Source organism: Saccopteryx bilineata, chromosome 1, assembly GCF_036850765.1.
Source record: "Saccopteryx bilineata isolate mSacBil1 chromosome 1, mSacBil1_pri_phased_curated, whole genome shotgun sequence".
Taxonomy (NCBI): Eukaryota; Metazoa; Chordata; class Mammalia; order Chiroptera; family Emballonuridae; genus Saccopteryx; species Saccopteryx bilineata.
Genome location: NC_089490.1, coordinates 294209001 through 294227013, shown reverse-complemented (window position 1 = coordinate 294227013; position 18013 = coordinate 294209001). Strand labels below are relative to the sequence as shown.

Sequence of the window (18013 nt, the reverse complement as noted above, 5' to 3'; positions counted from 1 at the left end):
TAAAGAAAAAATATAAAGTCCAAGCGTGCTTTTATGGTAATTAAACAAAATAAATATGACAAAATTAAATTTATTCTGAAATTAAAAAAACATTTTATGTTACATTTTTGAGTTACGCTTTTTAGAATTTGTAAAAAAGAAGAGTTAAAAAATAAAAAAAATGACCAAAAAGTTATATATATACATATGTTCTTAGTAAGATTTACTAAATTCAGCAGGTCCCGGCATAAATGTGTTAAGTTTTTTCATTCTTGTGTTTATGAGAAACATGAGACTGATGTGTCCTAGCAATTTCTTCAATGTTTGGGCATATATTTGAAAGGCAAACTCTCATTTCTTCATCTATACATTGAAGAATTTCTTTCTTTTTACTCTTAATTGTGTTGAGTATAGAAAATCCCCACCATACATATCATCTTAACTTTACACTAAACAAAGGATAGAAGAAACTTGCCTCCAGTCTTTCTGGGGAACATGGGGGTAGTGTAAACAATCCAGCACCACAGGTTAATAGCCTTTTGCAACCTAATCAGGCAAGTGAGGTGGGGTTTGGGCAGACTGTCAGCTTACAGCCAATTCCCCACACCTCTGTCCCCTAAAAATCTAAACTCCAAAATCCCTGTTGGTTTTTTGTTCCCTAACAGGCACATTTTTCTCTGGTATGCCGTAGGGCACACCTGGAGATTTTTCTAGGGCACACCAGTGTGCACTGGCACACACTTAGAGAAACACTGGTCTAGAGGTATATGTTAACTCTCATGACTTTAAGATGAGTCCGAGTATAGGAATTCCTGATTAAGGTATATAAATATTGTTTTCTAAGGTTTTTAGATAAATTCTATCTTATCTGCTCTGTGTGGCAAGTGGTCCCATACACCTTTCAGAGAATTCTAGGTATTAACTGAACTATGACTAGGAGATTCAGTTGTCCTTGTAAGCCAGGAAACTCCTACATTCTTCTCTTTCCATTCTCTGCAGAAAGAAGGGGGTAAGAAGCCTGAATTTACCTCTTTAAAATGGTGTTATTAATACTAAGTTTTACAGTTCCTTGGTACTTTATCACCTTTTAGAATTCATTCATTTAGTTATGAAAAATATATCTAATGAAATTTTGACAATCAATATGATAAAGATTGAAATCTCTAAATACTAAATTTTCAAAAATGTGAGCATCATATAAATCTTCATTTTTATGATATATTCAGTACATGTCAATAATATTTCATAGTTTTTGTTTTTTGCAGAAGTTATACAGTATCACTTTATTTGTAGGTCATGATATTTTGTGATGTTATGGTAATGGTAACATTAAAAAATTATGTTCTACATGTTTATTCTTGCTATTTACAAATTTTATTTAAAAATTAATTAACTTTACTGAAGTATTATTTACATACAGTAAATTTTGCCTTTTATACTGGGTAGTTCTACACATGGACATACACAGAACCACCACTGCAATAAAGATAAGAATATTGTCAGCACCACTAAAAGATATTTTTATTCCTATGTAGTCAATTCCCTTCCCCTCTCCCAGTCTGTGATAAACACTGCTTTTATTTTTTCTCTATAAGTTTCTTTTATTCAGAATGTCACATACAGTAGGTGACTTTTTAAATCTGGTTTTCTTTTTCTTAGTCAATTACCTTTGGATCCTGTCTATCCTATTTTTATTGATTGGCATATGTATTAGTTGTCTGCACCTTTTCTAATGCTGAGTAGTATTCCTCTGTGTGTATATACCACAAAATGCTTATCCATTTTATTTACAGGTGATGCACATTTGTTTTACTTTTGTACTCTTAAACCTAGAATTGTAACAGCGAAGTTTTAGGAAGATGTATTCAGTTACAGAAGGACAAATAAGGAGAAGGATAATAAACCAGGACTGTGGTTATTGATATGAGATATATATCGGTTTAGAAAATTAAAATCAGTATTTGTCTTTTAGATATAAATTTTTTAACAAATCCATTTTGTTTAGCAAAATTCACCTAAAGTGACTGAACAATACAATGAGTTTAGTGAATTTATGTATTTCAACCATCACCATATGACTTTCATTATGAAAATTTTCTCAGGTATTACACCAAATCATAGTCCATAAAATAAAGAAAAATGATTTGGAGATTTGGACCTCATCAAAATTAAAAACTTTTGTGCTTCAAAAGACACTAGTAATCAAATGCAAAGACAAGCCATGGATTGGATGGAAATATTTACAAATCATATATCTCTTAAAGACTTGAATCCAGAATATGTAAGTAACTCTTAATAAATCAATAACAAATAATACTATTAAAATTTTGGCAATATATTTGAATAGACATTTCACTAAAAAGACCTAGGAATGATTATTAAGCATATTAGAAATTGTTCAAGATTATTACTCATTGGAGAAATATAAATTAAGGCTACAACGATGTACCACACTACCTCACATTCAATAGGGGGTTTATATTAAAAAGACAGATGACAGCAACCATACCTTTTGCCAGCAAGGATATGAAGAAAATGGAACTCTTACAAATTGCAGGTCAAAATTTAAAATTAAAGAGATGCTATGCAAAATAGTTTGGCAGTTAAACAATAAGTTAATAATAAACTTATAAAATGTTTGAATGATTCTATAGTTAAAACCACAATAAGAAAACATTATATACCTAAAATTAAAATTACTGCCCATACCAATGTCATTAAGAATGTTAAGGAACTAAAATTTTTGAATACTGCTAGTATGAATGTAAAATGTATAGATAGGAAAAAAAATTTTATTCATAACAAAATAGTTTTACAGTTCCTCAAAAAATTTAAAATTATATATATCAATGAATATAAATTAGTGGTTTCCAGAGTCACAGATGGAAAGTGAGTGTCTATAAAAGGACAAAACAAGAGATATTTGTAGTAAATGAGATGTTCTGTATCTTGACTATACTGATAATCTCCTGTTTCTGATGATACCATTGGGACTAACTAGGTAATGGGCATATAAGACCTCTGGGTATTATTGCTTTCAACTACATGTGTATCTATAATTAACTCAAAATTAAAAGTTTGTTTAAAAAATATAAACATTACATGATTCATCTATTCCACATCTGGTTATTCTCTTATATACATAAGAGAAAACAACACATATATCTGGTGAGGAATTGTACATAAATGTTTTCGTTATAATATCTCAAAAACCATGAGTTATCTAAATGTTTATCAATAGGTGCATTGATGAACTATTGTACATGCAACAGTTGGAATACTATTAAGCAATAAAAAATGAATAAAATGTTAATATGATATGAATGAGCCTCAAAATAATTATGTTGAACTAAAAAACAAAAACAGTAGATAATATTCTAGAAGCACAAAAATGATTGCTAGTGTTAGAAAGCAGATCTGTGATAGCCTGGGTTGATGGGGTTGACTGGGAAAGGATAGAAAAGAGGGATTAATGAAGGACAAAAGGAAAGTTTGGATTGTAAACTGGATTAGTTTACCTTCTTGATTGTGATGGTAGTTTCACAGGTATAAGCATATGTCAAATAAATAAAATTGAACATTGAAATGATTATATTCATACAGTTGAATATTATTTAGCAATACAAGGATTAAATGCTGATCCATGGTACAACATGGATGAACATTGAAAATATGCTAAGTAAAAGAAGAAAGACATGATAAACCACATATTGTGTGATTCTGTTTATATGAGAGGCTCAGACCAAACACATCCATAAAGATAGAAAGTATATTAATAGTTCCCAGAAGAGGGGGCAGGGAGGATGATAAACGAGTGCTGATTTCTTTATGTAGTGATGAAACTTTTCTAAAATTAGATACTTGTGATGTTTTCATAACTCTGTGCATGTTTTCATAACCACTGAATTAACTTTAAGGAGAAATCTTATGATATAGAAATTATATCTCCATAAGTGTTATTTTAAAAATACAAGAATTGGTTGTTAGAACAATTTGTAAATGTAAAAATTTACTAATTACCACTAGGATTCTCAAATATCTATGAGTTTGTATATTAAAATGATGAAGGTTGTAACCTATGGAGTATCAGCACATTTCAGAGTTCACTGGTAGCATGCATATATATATAACTCCTTTAGAGCGTCAACATTCTAAAATCAATATTGCTAAAGGTCTGTAAACATTTGAGAATTGGCTTAACATGGATAAGAGAAAGAGTGGTGAAAAATAAGGGCTATTTTAAATATCTGAAAATGATTCTACAGAAATGCTTTCTCTGTAGGTACAGAAGGTAGTCCTAGAATCAGCACACAACAGTTATAAGAAGACAATTTTAATTTACTGTCTTTAGTTACACTTGCTTACCATATGTTGTTGACTGATTACAAAAATGACAGCAAGCCTCCATCTCTCATACATTCACTCTCTTTGCGATGTGACTTTTCACTTCCTCTAAACAAAGCCTAGAGTCTTTTTTTTTTCTACCTTTTGATGCTGGACTGACTTCAGAATCAAACAGTTTATGCTTCAAAAGCCTTGCAGTTTTTTTCTGCTATTCTTGTTGGAGCCTTGTCCCTATTGTAAGCCAGTGTTAGTACCTTGGAAGATCACTGAAAAAACAGAGAAGAATCTCAGTAGATCTTTATTATGAAAAACGGTATCAGCTAAATCTTTCTCATATCAACAGAACTATCAAGGTAACTAATGGCATCATAAGAAATAATGGTTGTTTAACACTGCTAACTTTTAATGTGGCTTGTTATTCAACCATTCCCAATTGGTAGATAGAGTATATCTCATTGATTTTTTGTTGTTGTTTTTTTTTGTCTGAATACTTTTTCCCAGAGTAATTTTAGCATCACTATGTATCTGAAAACAGAGAATGACATTTATTTACTATCTTATTTATTTATTTGTTTGTTTCTTTGTTTGTTTGTTTATTTTTGTGATGGAGACAGAGACAGAGAGAGGGACAGACAGGGAAAGACAGATAGGAAGGGAGAGAGATGAAAAACATCAATTCTTCATTGAGCACCTTTGTTGTTCATTGATTGCTTTATCATATGTGCCTTGACCACAGGGCTACAGCAGCCAGAGTAATCCCTTGCTGAAGCCAGGGACCTTGGGCTTGCTGGTGAGCTGTGCTCAAACCAGATGAGCCCACGCTCAAGCCGGCAACCTTGGGGTCTTGAACCTGGGTCCTCTGTGTCTCAGTTCAATGCTCTATCCACTGCACCACCAACTGATCAGGCTACTACCATATTAAATGTGGCTAACCAGTATGCAAATTATAGGTAAACTTATTGCATTCTAATAGCTTGGTAATAATCAAGATAACTGTATATTGTATGATATTATGGTATATTGTCAAGAAGTTAGATATTGTAGCTAATGGCATATTAAATAGTTTTCTTAAATTTTTTATATTAATCTCAATCTGGCTGCTTTGTAGTTCTTTTTTTTTATTTTTCTGAAACCTTACCCTTTTTGTTTTTAATAGTTTTAATTTTAACATCAATAATGCAGAATCATTTTGTTATTGATACTTTTGTTGTTTTTTTGAAATTTATTGTGAATTTTCAGCATGTCAACTTACAGTTTAACTCAATTAATTAAGATATTAGACTATTTAAAATATTTTTCAACTGTGAGACTTCTAAAAGATGTATTTTCAATATTCTCTATTTCTTGTCATTTTACCATAAGATGAACAATCAGTACAGCTTACCAATAACTTCTACATGACATTTCCTATTTGATCTTCCAGCTCATTATTTATCTCTTCTTCCATATTTACTCACTTTTACCTATTATTTCACACACACACACAGTCACATGCACACATATATGATATATTTGATATAATATGCATCAGTGAAGGAGAGTTTGCTTTCAGTTAAGATTTTGATGCACAATAATGCAGGGAAGGGAGATGCAGCTAGAGATCTTGTCTAAGTCATCTATGAACCTAGAGCTTATATAATTAAAGGAAAAGTACATAAAATAATTACAAAGTACATTAACTTTGCAAAAGCTTTATATACATATGATTATGTGATCACTTTGCTAGTATCCCATCTAGGTCCTTGGAAAGGTCCAGTCCAAATGATGGACTTAGTAGCCACAACTTTGCTTAAATCACATATCCTTCTAACCTCACTAGATTTTGGGGATTCTAGTATTCCTCTACTCTATACTCTAACCATATCATCCCCTGAAGTTTTCTCTCAACTTTGTCCAAAGGCTAAGTATGACCCTGCATTTTCCCTACCTCTATATCTCTAGGCAGCATGTTGTATTCAATTTTGAACTGGTGAGAAATTAAATCCATGCAGTGCTTTTTAAATTTATAAATTGTTTTATCTTTCTTTTTTAAAGATTTTTTATTGATTTTAGAGAGAGGAGAAAAAGAATGAGGGGTGGGGGAGGTGTGGGAAGCATCAACTCATTGTAGTGGCTTCCCATATGAGCCTCGACTGAGCAAGCCCATGGTTTCAAATCAGTGACCTCAGCACTCCAGGTCAATGCTTTATCCACTGTGCCACCACAGGTCAGGTTATGCAGTGCTGCTTTTCAAACAGCACATATTTGCAGAAAACAATGGGCACCTTCACTCCCTTGTTTTCCCTTCTCAATAAGGATTGTGTGTGTGTGTGTGTGTGTGTGTGTGTGTGTGTTTTGTTTGTTTGTTTTTCCTAGGGCAAAGTTATTAATGACATGGTGTTGTTTTAGTCCATTTATTTTGGAGCAGAAAACTAATGTCAGAGCTACTGGAATGAAAATAATCTTAATGTAGTACCATAAACTAAAAAATAAACTTGCTATTAATGTTTAAACATTTATGTTTTATGAGAACTGAGGAGAATCATCTCAAAGGTTTTAGAGATCCTGACATTTTCTAAAGCTATTTATTCAAGCTAATGAAATATTAAGGTTAATAACAGTGATTTATTTTCTGATAAATTACATCTATCTTAAATATCATATGTAGAAATCTTGAACCTAGTATTTTAAACCTGTGTACTTCCTTTGAATTTGACAACTCAGCTAAGTTTTGTGGGTTTTTTATAATTTTTATTTATTATTTATTTATTTTTACAGGGACAGAGAGAGAATCAGAGAGAGGGATAGATAGGGACAGACAGGAACGGAAAGAGACGAGAAGCATCAATTATCAGTTTTTCATTGCAACACCTTAGTTGTTCATTGATTGCTTTCTCATATGTGCCTTGATCACGGGCCTTCAACAGACTGAGTAACTCCTTGCTCAAGCCAGTGTCCTTGAGTCCAAGTTGGTTGGTGAGCTTTTTGTTGTTGTTATTGTTTAAGCCAGATGAGCCGCGCTCAAGCTGGCGACCTCGGGGTCTCGAACCTGAGTCCTTCCGCATCCCAGTCCGATGCTCTATCCACTGCGCAACGCCTGGTCAGGCAGCTAATTTTTTTTAACAGAATTCCAAGATATTATTAGTAGTAAATTTTTATTCTTGCATTCTTATGAGTAACCCTGACTTTGATGATTTAGGTTGGGTTGCATGTGAGTATTAAAATTCTTTTATCTGGATGATGCAAAATTAAGTGGATTAGAGAAAAGCAGGAAAGTGGCTTTCTTGCCCCATGTTCTAGGTCAGAGGTCTGACTTTGCTTCTCTGTATCGTCTTAGTAGAACAATAAATGCATTGAAGATGAGTCCAAAGAACACAACAAAGGAAAGAAAATGTTTAACAGGTTGCCCACGCTACCTCCTGAGACTTCCTGGGTGGAGTCCTTCCCAAATAATAGTGATCTCAGACACATTTTATAGTATTAACTGCAAGAGGGCATGAATACACATATACACACATGCATAAGCACACACACACAAACATTGCACAGACACACAATAAGATGACACCAATGAAATGATTTGGAAAAATAAAGACAAAGTAAAGAATTTAATTTTAAAAAGTCCAATAGATCTCCCAATATGCCACAGTTTCTATAAGCTTTCAAAACTTTTTGAAGCTACATATTTCTCCTCCTAGAACTATGTGAACCAACTGTGAGCTTGACATTGACCTTACTGAAGATACATAAAACTCTTTCCCTGGGAGTAGAAAGGAATCTTTAAGTTCTTTATAGAAGTTGGAATGTGAACAGATTCAGTTGATGTGCATCCATCTATTCATTCATTATTTAAAATGTATACATTCACTGATCAAATATATAGTATATAAGTTGAACTGAGGACCAGAAAAAGAAGCTATATCCAAGTGGTATGACTCATAAATAGACAAAGCGAGTCAGCAAAAAAAAGCTAAAATGTATTAGCAATTCAGAACTTCATGGGTATATTATAGCTTAGGAGAGCTACTGCTTAAATACATTTATATATAAATGGGTTTTTTGTTTGTTTGTTTTGTTTTTTTACAGAGACAGAGAGAGGGATAGACAGGGACAGACAGAGAGGAATGGAGAGAGATGAGAAGCATCAATCATCAGTTTTTTGTTGCAACATCTTAGTTGTTCATTGATTGCTTTCTCATATGTGCCTTGACTGTGGGCCTTCAGCAGACCAAATAACCCCTTGCTCGAGCCAGCGATCTTGGGTCCAAGCTGGGGAGCTTTTGCTCAAACCAGATGAGCCCGCGCTCAAGCTGGCGACCTCGGGGTCTCGAACCTGGGTCCTCAGCATCCCAGTCCAACGCTCTATCCACTGCACCACCACCAGGTTATATGTAAATGTTAGCTAAGGGAACTTGCCTGTTTTGAAAAAGCCTAATAAAGAAAACACATTTTCCCTATTAAGTTTTCTGATTAAATTAAGAAACAACAACAGAGTGAGGAGATGAGGCACAAGGAAAACAAACATAATTAATAAGAAAACTATGTGGTACACTGCAGCTGGTGTGACACCTGACCAGGTGTACTCGCTCTTGAACTAAATTGCCCAGAGTCCAGATCTTGTAGCAGTTCACCCAAGAAAAATGTTGAACCTAAAGAGGATACACTAGCCCAAGCCAATCCCTTCAAATGGATCAATGAAGGAGGAAAGGGTGAAAGCAGAGAGGTACCAAAATTTCTATCTCAAGACATGAATTGTTTTCAGTTTAGAACTGCTAACATTGTCAGTCACTCCCAAGAAGCCAACCCACCTAACTGTGGTGGAGAGAAGTAAATGTTGCGGCCAGAGTGCAAACATAAACTGATAATCTGTCCTTGTGATAAATAAAAATCGGAGAATGGCATTCCCTCCTAAACAAAAGAATAGAAGAAAATACTCATAGGTAAATATAATAGTCATTTTTAAAAGCTTCTTAGTAATCAGAGATAACACACTCTTACTTTTGAATTAACATTCCTTTCTAAAAACCCCAAGTATGTAAATATGAGAGGATATAAGAGTAAATATTGACAATACAGGAAAAGAGAGTTGGGTTCTTTCACTGGAATGAATAGAGATCATTCTGCCAAAATACAATGAATAAAAATAACAAAATAAAAGGTTATTCTGAGAGAGTGACTTTATGATTTAAAACATGTATGTATAATATGATCCTATACATCGAAAACCCGAAGGACTCCACAAAAAGATTATTAGAAACAATAAACCAATACAGTAAGGTCGCAGGATACAAAATTAACATACAAAAGTCCATAGCCTTTCTATATGCCAACAATGAAATATTAGAAAACGAACTCAAAAAAATAATCCCCTTCACGATTGCAACAAAAAAATAAAATACCTAGGAATAAACATAACAAAGAACGTAAAGGACCTATATAATGAAAATTACAAAGCATTGTTAAGGGAAATTGAAAAAGATACAATGAGATGGAAAAATATTCCTTGTTCTTGGATAGGAAGAATAAATATAATCAAAATGGCCATATTACCCAAAGCAATATACAAATTTAATGCAATTCCCATCAAAATCCCTATGAGATTTTTTAAAGAAATGGAACAAAAAATCATCAGATTTATATGGAACTATAAAAAACCCCGAATGGCCAAAACAATCCTAAGGAAAAAGAATGAAGCTGGGGGCATTACAATACCTGACTTTAAACTATATTATAGGGCCACGATAATTAAAACAGCATGGTATTGGCAGAAAAATAGACACTCAGACCAATGGAACAGAATAGAAAGCCCAGAAATAAAACCACATATATATGGTCAAATAATCTTTGATAAAGGGGCCAACAACACACAATGGAGAAGAGAAAGCCTCTTCAACAAATGGTGTTGGGAAAACTGGAAAGCCACATGCAAAAGAATGAAACTCGACTACAGCCTGTCCCCGTGTACTAAAATTAATTCAAAATGGATCAAAGACCTAAATATAAGACCTGAAACAATAAAGTACATAGAAGAAGACATAGGTACTAAAATCATGGACCTGGGTTTTAAAGAACATTTTATGAACTTGACTCCAATGGCAAGAGAAGTGAAGGCAAAGATAAATGAATGGGACTACATCAGAATTAAAAGTTTTTGCTCAGCAAGAGAAACTGATATCAAAATAAACAGACAGCCAACTATATGGGAACTGATATTTTCAAACGACAGCTCAGATAAGGGCCTAATATCCAAAATTTACAAAGAACTCATAAAACTCAACAACAAACAAACAAGCAATCCAATAAAAAAATGGGAAGAGGACATGAACAGACACTTCTCCCAGGAAGAGATACAAATGGCCAACAGATATATGAAAAGATGCTCAGCTTCATTAGTTATTAGAGAAATGCAAATCAAAACTACAATGAGATACCACCTCACCCCTGTTAGATTAGCTATTATCAACAAGACGGGTAATAGCAAATGTTGGAGAGGCTGTGGAGAAAAAGGAACCCTCATTCACTGTTGGTGGGACTGTAAAGTAGTACAACCATTATGGAGGAAAGTATGGTGGTTCCTCAAAAAACTGCAAATAGAACTACCTTATGACCCAGCAATCCCTCTACTGGGTATATACCCCAAAACCTCAGAAACATTGATACATGAAGACACATGTAGCCCCATGTTCATTGCAGCACTGTTCACAGTGGCCAAGACATGGAAACAACCAAAAAGCCCTTCAATAGAAGACTGGATAAAGAAGATGTGGCACATATACACTATGGAATACTACTCAGCCATAAGAAATGATGACATCAGATCATTTACAGCAAAATGGTGGGATCTTGATAACATTATAAGGAGTGAAATAAGCAAATCAGAAAAAAACAAGAACTACATGATTCCATACATTGGTGGAACATAAAAATGAGACTAAGAGACATGGACAAGAGTGTGGTGGTTACCAAGGGTGGGGGGGAGGGAGGACATGGGAGGGAGGGAGGGAGAGTTAGGGGGAGGGGGAGGGGCACAGAGAACTAGATAGAGGGTGACGGAGGACAATCTGACTTTGGGTGAGGGGTTTGCAACATAATTTGATGACAAAATAATCTAGACATGTTTTCTTTGAATATATGTACCCTGATTTATTAATGTCATCCCATTACCATTAATAAAAATTTATTAAAAAAAAAAAAACAAACAAACAAAAACAAAACAAAACATGTATGTATATATTTCATAAAAAATGAAAGAAATTATAACATTAAGATATAAAGTCAAACTCATTTTTATCAAAATAAACTGGGTTTTATAGAAAATAAATTATTAGTAAACATTTTATTGCAGAAAATTTGTAGATCAAGTATGTGCAGTTACTTTGCTATACTTGAAAGCAGGTGTTTTTTTCACCTTCAATATAAGCAGACACTAAACTTTTCTTACTTCAAAGAAAATACTGTATAAGTAAAACTTAAAGGGAGAGAAAATATCTAGAAAATGCAACAATAATCATTTGCTGAATAGTCTCAAAAAGCACAAAAGGATTCATATAAAATAACTAATTTAAAAATGCACAGTGTTGCTAAGCTTGAGATGCCTATTTACTGCTTCTGTACAAGAAAAGGGTTGAACCAACTAAAAAATCATCTATTTCATGATCAAATGAAAATGTTTGGTGTGTGGAAAATGCTGCCTATCTTTAAGCTTTATAAATTTAACAGTTAGACTTACGCCAACAATCATCTTACTATGTTTTTTGAACACATGTGTATGCTGCCTAATGAAAAATGAGTATTTCTCCTTGAAGACTGAAACCAAGGTTTATATGATAGTTTAAACATTTACCACAGAAACATAGTAAATTATCACAAAGGCATGACATTATCTGATGGTCATGTATAGAAAGAACTATATTTTTGTCAGTTGCAGGAATTCACTGCTGTTCTGGCTATAGTAATTTGAAACAGTCTATATTTATAAAATGTGTTATGAACAGAGAAAAGTTTCTTCCAGGTTAGAATTTTTTTTTTTAAGCTGGAAACGGGGAGAGACAGTCAGACAGACTCCCGCATGCCCCCCACCGGGATCCACCCCGGCACGCCCACCAGGGGGCGACGCTCTGCCCACCAGGGGGCGATGCTCTGCCCCTCCCGGGCATTGCCCTGCCAGGAGCAGAGCCACTCTAGCGCCTGGGGCAGAGGCCAAGGAGCCATCCCCAGCACCCAGGCCATCTTTGCTCCAATGGAGCCTCAGCTGCGGGAGGGGAAGAAAGAGACAGAGAGGAAGAAGAGGGGGAGGGGTGGAGAAGCAGATGGGCGCTTCTCCTGTGTGCCCTGGCCGGGAATCAAACTCGGGACTTCTGCACGCCAGGCCGACGCTCTACCACTGAGCCAACCGGCCAGGGCCAGGTTAGAATTTTATGAGGTATAGCTCCTCAATTCAATTTAAGTTGTAAATAAAGAATTTGTCGTTGGAAATTGCTCTTTCAAATTTTAGTTCAGATTTTTGTCTATCCAGACATAGTTCTAACTCTGGGTTCCGTTTTTGCTTTATAAAAGTTTATTTTATTTATTTATTTATTTATTTTGTAAATTTATTTTTTTAATTATTTTTATTTATTTATTCATTTTAGAGAAGAGAGAGAGAGAGAGAGAGAGAGAGAGGCAGGAAGCTTCAACTCCCATATGTGCCTTGACTGGGCAAGCCCAGGGTTTTGAATCGGCAACCTCAGCATTCCAGGTTGATGCTTTTATCCACTGCGCCACCACAGGTCAGGCACTTTATAAAAGTTTATTAAGATACAAGTCACAAAGCAAAACCTATTTCTTTCTAATATATACTAACAAATAGCTTCTAATACATATATTCATGGTGTTTTGTGACCAGCACCACTACTGAACTGCAGAATATTTCATCACAGGACAGGAGAAGTTCCATGCCCATGAGTAGAACCTTCACATCCCTTCTCCCCCTAGACCCAGGCAAACAATAACATTTCTGTCTCCAGGAATTACTTATTTTGACACTTCATGTAAATAAATTCATAAAATTTGTGAGGTTTTTTTTTTGTCTTAATCATGTAGTATAATTTTGTCAAAGTTTATCTAGCTTGTAGAAGATATCTGAACTTTATTCCTTTTATTGCTGGGTTGTATTTTATTACATGAATATACCACATTTCTATAATCCACTTAGTGATATTTGGGTTGTTTACACTTTGGGTTATTAATAATGCTGCTATCAACATTTTTACACAAATTTTGTGTAGACATATGTTTTTATTTACCATAAGTAAATAACTAAGAATAGGATTGCAAAATCATACTATAGAAATGTTGAATTTTTTGAGGGATAGTCAAATTGTTTTCCCAAGTGACTGCACCACCATTTTATATTCCCATCAGCACTATATCAAGGGAAGACACCATTACCAAAGCTCACTCTTCCTTTTTGGTTCTAGCCATCCTAGCTGATGTGAAGTAATAGTTCGTTTTGGATATTTGCAGTTTTCTAAAGGATGATATTGAGCCCACATAAACACTATGATTTAACAATTACTCATGAGTGAATAGAGAGAGCTCTGGCATACTATTAAGAAGCTTCAGAAACCTGGTGGAGCACAATAAATAAGAATGGCTGCAGAGAAATGTTTAGGAAGCATTTAATCTGAGTCACCTGACCCCTCAGGCTGAAACAGGTTGGCACCAGGATGGAACCCCTTGATGATGATTTTCCCCTACACGTAAAAAGAAGAGCAAGTGGATACCCACAGTTTTGCCATCAAGGGCTCCTACTGGTGACATTGACACCAGTAGACAGAGGTGCGTGCCTGCAGTCCACACTGTTGAGCCCTGCTGAAGCCTGAGCCAGTGCTATGCCAAACCTGAAACTGAAGTCACCACTGTGACCTCAGGAACAGGGGCCAGTGCTGTGTACCACCATAGGACTGTTAGAGGATTTCTGAGCAGAAACCTCGCAGGCCAGGAGAGAGTGGAATGATAGGGTAAGGGGATAGAGAGTAGAGTGGGAAGAGGAGAAGCACTGCCAACCAAGAAGACTCTACCAGCAAAACTATTCTTTAAAAATTAATACAGAATAAAACCTTTCTCAGAAAAACAAAAACTGACTTGCCTTATAAGAAATGCTTAAGGTCAGAATGGCTCTCATCAACAAAACAACACAGAATAAGTGCTGGCGAGGATGTGGAGAAAAGGGAACCCTCCTGCACTACTGGTGGGAATGCAGACTGGTGCAGCCTCTGTGGAAAACAGTATGGAGATTCCTTAAAAAACTGAAAATCAGCCTGACCTGTGGTGGCGCAGTGGATTAAGCGTTGACCTGGAAATGCTGAGGTCACCGGTTTGAAACCCTGGGCTTGCCTGGTCAAGGCACATATGGGAGTTGATGCTTCCAGCTCCTCCCACCCCTTCTCTCTCTCTCTCTCTCTCTCTCTCTCTCTCTCTGTCTCTCCCTCTCCTCTCTCTAAAATGAATAAATAAAATAAAAAAATTACTAAAACAAACAAACAAACAAAAAAACTGAAAATCAAACTGCCTTTTGACCCAACTATCCCACTTTTAGGAATATACCCCAAGGACACCATAGAACGGCTCGAAAAGGAGAAATGCACCCCCATGTTTGTGGCAGCAATGTTCATAATAGCGAAGATCTGGAAACAACCCAAGTGTCCATCAGAGGATGAGTGGATTAAAAAGCTTTGGTACATATATACTATGGAGTACTACTCAGCCATAAGAAATGATGACATCGGATCATTTACAATAACATGGATGGACCTTGATAACATTATACGGAGTGAAATAAGTAAATCAGAAAAAAAACTAAGAACTATATGAATCCATACATAGAAGGGACATAAAAATGAGACTCAGAGACATGAACAAGAATGTGATGGCAACAGGGGTGCGGATGGGGGAGGGGGAGGAGGTGAAGAATGAGAGAGGGGTTGGGGGAGGGGAGGGGCACAAAGAAAACCAGATAGAAGTTGACAGAAGACAATTTAACTTTGGGGGAGGGGTATACAGCACAATCAAATGTCAAAATAATCTAGAGATGTTTTCTCTCAACATATGTACCCTGATTTATCAATGTCACTGCATTAAATTTAATAAATAAATTAAAAAAAAAAAGAAATGCTTAAGGGAATCCATCATCAAATTTAAATGTAAACATACAAAACAGCAACCTGAAAGCATAATTCTTACAGGTAATGGTAAATATATAGACAAATACAGAACAATGTAACAGTGTAATGTTGATGCATAAATTAATTTTAACACTAATATAAAAGTTTAAAAATAAAAACGTGTTAATACAAAAGAATTAAATTCTGACTTATAAGAACACAAAATGCTAGAGGTAAAAGTTTTGAGTTTTGTGTGTAATTCAGTTTATCAATTTAAAATAGATGTTATAACTCAGATAATTTTATGTAAGCATTGAGGTAACCACAAAGAAAAAAAAAAAAAATATATATATATATATATATATATATATATATATATATATATATATATAATAGATACACAAAAGATAGAAAGAAACAGCAAATTGCTCCAAAAAAAAAAAGTCAAATAACAAAGAAGAGCAAGAGGCAAAGAGGACCATAAAACAGACAAAACTAGGCCCTGGCCAGTTGGCTCAGTGGTAGAGCATCAGCCTGGCGTGCAGGAGTCCCAGGTTCGATTCCTGGCCAGGGCACACAGGAGAAGCGCCCATCTGCTTCTCCACCTCTCCCCCTCTCCTTCCTTTCTGTCTCTCTCTTCCCCTCCTGCAGCCGAGGCTCCATTGGAGCAAAGATGGCCCAGGCGCTGGGGATGGCTCTGTGGCCTCTGCCTCAGGCACTAGAATGGCTCTGGATGCAACTGAGCGATGCCCAGAAGGGCAGAACATCGCCCCCTGGTGGGCATGCCGGGTGGATCCCGGTCGGGCGCATGCGGGAGTCTGTCTGACTGCCTCCCCGTTTCCAGCTTCGGAAAAATGAAAAAAAAAAAAAACAAAACAGACAAAACTATTAACACAATGTCAATAAAAATTTCCAACTTATAAAAAATTACCTTAAATAAAATGAATTAAACTCCTAATTAAAAGGCATACATAGAGTAGCTGAATGAGTTTTTAAAAATCCTCCTGGGCTGCATGAGTGAAAGAGGGGTGCGGGGAGGTGGAGGAGGGTGCCGGGAGGTGGAGGAGGGTGTGGGGAGGTGGAGGAGGGTGCGGGGAGGCAGGGAGGTGGAGGAGGGTGCCGGGAGGTGGAGGAGGGTGTGGGGAGGTGGAGGAGGGTGCCGGGAGGTGGAGGAGGGTGCAGGGAGGATAAATGGTGATAGACGGGGATGGAGACTTGACTTGAGGTGGTTATCAACAATGCACTATACAGATGATATATTGTAGAATTGCACACCAAAAACCTGTCTAATTTTATTAATCAATGTCACCCCAATATATTCAGTATTTTTTTTTAAATATTCAGTTATATGCTGCCTACAAATGATTGACTTTGTATTTAAGTACACACGAAGGCTGAAAGTGAAGGAATGAAAGAGATATTCCATGCAACTGATAATAAGAGAAAGTACGGGTGACTATACTTATACAAAATAGATTTTAGGTCAAAAGTTGTTGTAGACACAAAGAAAGTTATTATATAACAATATAATTAATGGTCAATTCAACATGCAGCTATAAATTATATGTATCTAACATATTATAAATATATATGTATTTAACATCAGAACACTTAAATATATTAAGCAAGTATTGATAGATCTGAAGGAAGAACTTTATATAAATTACTTCCAAGTATGTATATCCTATTGTTGTAAAGTACAGTACTTTAATCTGCTGGTTACATAGAGACACCATGTTGAGATGAATTTTTGAGGTTTATTAATTAGCTGGCTAGCTACACAGGGCACAATCCCATATCATGTAGAAAGTTCCTACAATTCTGTGGCTGATTTTATAGACCAAATCACATACCCGGTTGGGGTGGGTAAGGAGGGGCTCATGATCACTTTGTCTAGAGCAGTGGTTCTCAAACTTTTTTGAAGTGGAGGCGCCTTTAAAATCTTACAAAAAATTGTAAGTGCACTATATACAAATTTCTGAGAAATATGTTATAATAATTAAGTCAAATATTAAAGAAAATATATAAAGTCTAAGCATGCTTTTATGATAATTAAACAAAATAAATTTGACAAAATTTATTCTGAAATTAAAAATCATTTTTATGTTACATTTTTTTGAGTTATGCTTTTTAGTATTCATAAAAAAGAGTGGTTAAAAATATAAAAAATGACAAAAGTTATTTTTTATATATATAGATACATTATTAGTAAGATTTAGTAAATTTGGCAGGTCCCAGCACAAATGTGTTAAGTTTTTTCATTCTTGTGTTTATGAGAAACATGAATTTGATGTGTCCTAGCAATTTCTTCAATGTTTGGACATATATTTGAAAGGCAAACTCTCATTTCCTCATCAATACATTGAAGAATTCTTCTCTTTTTTACTCTTAATTGTGTTGAAGGTAGAAAATCCTAATTCACATAAAGAGGATGTTGAAAATTCTAGTAAAATGTTCAAAGCTTTTTAAGATATTGCCACATATTCTTTTATAGAAATCCAAAAGGCTTCAAGAGACAATTCCTTATGTTTAATCATCAATTCATGATCAGTGGATATAGCTGCCAG

At 35.1% G+C, this 18013-nt stretch overlaps 1 pseudogene; it reads left to right on the top strand.

Moving 5' to 3' along the window:
• The window catches only part of LOC136319519 (ubiquitin-conjugating enzyme E2 E3 pseudogene), a 58280-nt pseudogene that overhangs the window by 2804 nt on the left and 37463 nt on the right, over positions 1 to 18013 (top strand).